The 5,017-nt window shown below is 40.3% G+C and overlaps 1 long non-coding RNA gene across 1 annotated transcript; it reads right to left on the bottom strand.

Moving 5' to 3' along the window:
- Positions 1–3,071: 3,071 nt before the first annotated feature.
- LOC146714505 (uncharacterized) lies at positions 3,072–4,738 on the bottom strand. Its single transcript, XR_014918827.1, has 3 exons — positions 4,640–4,738; positions 3,556–3,591; positions 3,072–3,332 (listed from the first exon to the last, which is right to left on the bottom strand). It is a non-coding gene; the product is annotated as an uncharacterized LOC146714505 (long non-coding RNA).
- Between the last annotated feature and the right edge of the window lie 279 nt (positions 4,739–5,017).

Raw genomic sequence — 5,017 nt, forward strand, 5'->3', positions numbered from 1 at the left:
CAGTGGCTGGACAAAGCCGGAATGAAAGACAGCACGGAAGCACTAACCATAGCAGTACAAGAACAAGCTCTGGGCACAAGAGCCATAGAGGCTGGGCTCTATCACACCAGGCAAGACTGCAGGTGTAGGCTGTGTAAAAATGCCCCTGAGACAATCCAGCACATAACAGCACGGTGCAAGATGGTAGCAGGCGGGGCATACATGGAACGCCACAACCACGTGGCCGGCATAGTATACAGAAACATCTGTGCAGAGTATGGCCTGGAAGTCCCGAGGTCAAAATTGCAGACGACCACTAGGGTGGTCGAGAATGACTGAGCTAAGATCTTCCAAATACAGAGGAAAAAATAGTGAACCAACCGGACACAGTAGTGATAGAGAAGCAGAGGTAGATGGCCATAGTGATAGATGTATTGATACCAAAAGGCAACAGGAAGAAGGAACACGAGAAGCTGGAGAAATACAAAGGGCTCAGAGAAGAGCTGGAGAAGATGTGGAGGGTGAAGGTAACAGTGGTCCCCGAGGTATTCGGACCATTCGGTGCACTGACCCCCAAGCTAGGCGAGTGGCTCCAGCAGATCCCGAGAACAACATCAGAGATCTCTGTCCAGAAGAGCGCAGTCCTAGGAACAGCTAAGATACTGCGCAGGACCCTCAAGCTCCCAGGCCTCTGGTAGAGGACCCGAGCTTGAAGGATGGACTGCCCACAGAGGCGAGTGGGGAAATTTTTTTTTTTTTTACACATTTTAGCTCTTCGGAAAAAAGTAAGTAAATTGCAGTGGGTTTTAAAATGCTTGTTTCACATAAGAAATATGTTCAAAATTCATACAAAATAAACCCTGTAGACCATTTGCAGACGTCATCAAGTCACTATTTCTCTTTCTAGGATGCCCGATAATCCAATAATCCAATAATCCAGCTGAACAAAGACAACATTAAATCACTTCTTGTAGCTCTATCAGTAACCAAAACAAATAATCAAAGAGAAGCATAAATACTGCAATCTAAAAATAATGAATAATGCCTACTTTTTTTTTTTTGCAGAACTAGTGTAATCTCAATAGTCTCCTGTTACAGCTAAATGGTAAAATGGCCTGTGTTTATATAGCGCTTTATTAGTCCCTAAGGACCCCAAAGCGCTTTACATATCCAGTCATCCACCCATTCACACACACATTCACACACTGTCTGCAGCTGTCTGGAGGTAGTGAAGTTTGTGGTAATAACAACCATAACATTATTTTAGCTTCCCTTACTCAATTTTCCTCCATCTGCAGCTCTCAATATTCTCACTGAAGCTCCAAATATTATTCTTCATCTTTACGTTTTTGTTTTCATCTCTTCTGATGATCCAGTTCAGGGTCACAAGATATTGGACCCTATGCCAGACAGTGGTGCAGTACCCTGTGGGAGGAACTTGGAGAACCCGGAGACAATCCATGCAGAAGCAGGGAGAGCATTCAAACTCCACATAAAAAGATCTCGGCCAGATGGTGGATTTGAAACCAGTGCTAACCACTGAGCCACCATGGAGCTTGTATTTGTCATGGTGAATTAAACAGTGGACTTTTTTCTGTACTGTAAGAGATTGCAGTATTTGCATAAGATGCTAGGCCAAGATGACCTTGTTTTTTTTAATAGAAATTGTAGATTTGTGGTTATTTGTTGAAGGAGTTGAAAAATAATACATCTCCGATCCTATTTATTTCTGTCATTATTGTCCTCAGGTGATGGAGCAGCAGGTCAGCATTGGCGTCTCTATACCAGCTGAAAGTTCATGACACAAAGTGGTGACAAACTGTCTACAATGAGGCTACTATCAGCTGCAGCTCTTTGTCTGACTAACAATGTAACATGCTTTGTAGACCATTGAATTCATCCTGTGCTGACCATTATGACATTTGTCAAATGGAGATCACACAACAAACATGACTTACTTGATGCTGACAATGTGAAGGCTTCACTCCACTCTGTTGAAGAATATGAGTCATCTCTGCGTCGACTCTTACACATGTAGTCTCCACTGCTGGACTCAGAAACTCTGAATGTCACATCATTATTGTGTGTCCACTGTGTGGGTGTCCTGGGTCGTCTCCATCCATACTCCCACTCAGTGGTTTCACCTCCTTCCTGCACCTCACATGTCAGAGTGATCGTCTCACCTCTGAATATCTGAGGCCAGTTGGGTTGTTGTTTTACAACGACTTTATTGGAAACTGTTTACACATATTAACAGTTGAGATACAAACAGAAACATGAAATCAACACAGAAAACTTCACATTGTATGTTTGATAATCATGAGTGAATGTATATTTCAAACTAAATTACTGAACTCACAGGTTTTCTCAATGGTGACATCATCACTTATATCAGTGTAGTAAACTGGGTTTCCTCTTGTTCCTCTGCAGCTGTAGATTCCTCCTTCAGATACTCTGATATCTCTGTTTTGTTGATCTCTGATTTGACCTTCAGAGGTTCTTTGGGTTTGTGTGAACCACTCATATTTCCATCCATCAGAGCTCTGCACAGAGCAGGTCAGTGTCACACTGCCCCCTACTGGTATGATTGTTGTTCCTGCTGTCAGTGTGGCCCTGGGTTTATCTGATGTTATGAAAGAGGATATGATATGAAAAAATATGTGTTTTTCATTATAACATCATTAAGAACATTAAAAAAAAAACACAGTTTATATTTACATTAATATTTTCTGATCTCTAAAGAACCACGGTCTAAATGTTTGTCCATTCTATAGTCCTGAATGTAAACTAATGCTGGTTAGTTGGTTTAGATAACAGAAACATCATCACTTTAAACTTCATGAAGCTTTTCATGTTTCTTCTTTTCCTTTAGAAATGTAGTTAAATTTAATTTCATCCACGATTGACTCTGTTGTTAAAACTCAATTTGTTAATTTTGTTAATGACAACTTGTGAGTATTGACGCACTGACTTTACACTGGTCCTGGTTAAAGTTCAAGTTTCAATGAATAATTTAATTAAATGTTGTTCAGTTGAGTATTTGAACAGGGATCATACATTTATGCTGTCGGTCACCTAAGACTTACCTAATACAGTTATAGAGACAGTATTACTGATCTTTTTATCATGTGAGCTCATCCTGTCACCAATGCACTGATATTCACCACTGTAACCTGTAGATGTAATTTCTAATTTGGAGTCTTTGTTTGGCCTGTAGGAGAAAACTTCTCGACCATCCCCGTTGATTTGGTAAAACCAGTCAGTGTCTTCTCCTTCATTCATGTCACATTTGAATGTAACAAACTCTCCAATGAAAAAACTGGACCAGCTGGGTTCAATAGTTAGCACAGCATCTAGAATCCAACACAACCACACAGTTAACAATCTCAAACACTTCATGTACTATTGAAGGCACAACCTTAGTTTATATTCACAAAATTATAAATATAGTGATAGATATATAAATAAATAAATAAAAAGAAAAATGTAAAGTGCTTAAGACTGAAACAGTAGTATGTAGACAGAAGTAAGATAAATGAAAAAGAAAAACAAAAAAAGTGAAAAGTGTTTTGTCACCTTGAGCGTGTCCAGTGCAGAGAAGCGTGCAGAGCACTAAAATAAAGACAGAAACTTCAGACATTATCAAAGTAGCGACACTCAAATATGTCTCTGTAGGTTGTCAATCATCATAAAACAGGAAACAGAGTGGAAAGCAGACATGACAAGTTTGACAACATGAACCAGAAGACAGGAAACATGACAGACTAACACAGAAGACCTAAGTGAAACATAACTAAACTAAACTAAACGCAACCAAAGGCAACCAGGTACCTACCCCTGGTTTATTATTACTAGTCTTATTGTTTGTGGATCTGTATTTCTAGCTTTAGTTGCTGTTTGTTTTGTGATTTCTAGTTCTTGGGTTTTGTTCCTGTGCCCCTCATGTTTAGTGTAGGTTCAGTTCTGTCTTCTTGATTATTTCCCCAGTCACTCGTGTCTCATGTCGCAGTTTGTCACTCCTGTCCCTGTGCTCTGTGTTCCCTCTGATCAGTGTCAACGTCGTGCCTCTGTGCCTGTCGTGTGTTTCCTGTTTTATTTTGATAGTCCCCGTCCTGTGTGCAGTGTGTCCAGTTTTGCTTCCCTTTTCTCGTTAAGTCTGGTTTGTCCTGGCTGTGTTGCCACCTGTTCCCCATCATCTTGTTGTCCTGCCTGTGTGTTTAAGTCCTGTGTGTCTCGCTGTCTGTTTTGCCAGGTCGTACCCGCATAATGCTGTGTGTTTCTTTCCTGTTCCAAGTCAATTCCTAGTTTTCAGTTCCTCGTTTATTTTCTAGTGTTTGAGTTTCTAGTTTTGCTTTGTATTTGGATGAGAAGTTTTCCAGTGTTAAATCTGCCATTTTGAGTTTACTCCTCTGTTTACGAGTCAAACATCCTGCCTGCCACACAGCAAACCATGACAACAGATCTTTCTTGGATAAACTAAAGCAGCTCCACACATAGGTTCAGATTAGAGTCAACCATCAAAACACGTTAATAACAAAACATGAGAGTCCTCTGATCACATGACCTGAAATGGTACAAATGACTGATGCTCTGTTCTTCTTACTAAAACATGTTTATGGATCAGTATGAATCAAACAATAGAAGTCAGTGATGTACTCACAGAATAGGCCCAGCTCACAGAGCAAAGTGGCTCCCATCCTCACATCCAGCAGTGACACGTCTGAAAACTTCTACAACTTTCTGTAAAGAGAGAGAGTGAAGCAGCAGCACAGCAGATACCAAAGAGCTGTGAAGGAAACAAAGAGGTTTCTGCTTCTTTCCTTTTACACAGAAATAACAACTTCTGACCTCAGCAAGGTGGGGTTTCTTGGAAAATCTACCAAATAGTTACATAAAAACTGGAAGAACACACGTTTGTAGTAGAATCCTAGGATTCAAATGAACAAAAAAAGGGAAATAAAGATCCCTATAAAGATTGTTTGTTTCCATCATGATTGCTGCCACATATAAAACACCAGGACAGGAACACATAATGTAC

Source organism: Copadichromis virginalis, linkage group LG3 (assembly GCF_057382275.1).
Source record: "Copadichromis virginalis isolate Kocher_CV1m ecotype Utaka linkage group LG3, C_Virginalis_male_GT1.1, whole genome shotgun sequence".
NCBI lineage: Eukaryota > Metazoa > Chordata > Actinopteri > Cichliformes > Cichlidae > Copadichromis > Copadichromis virginalis.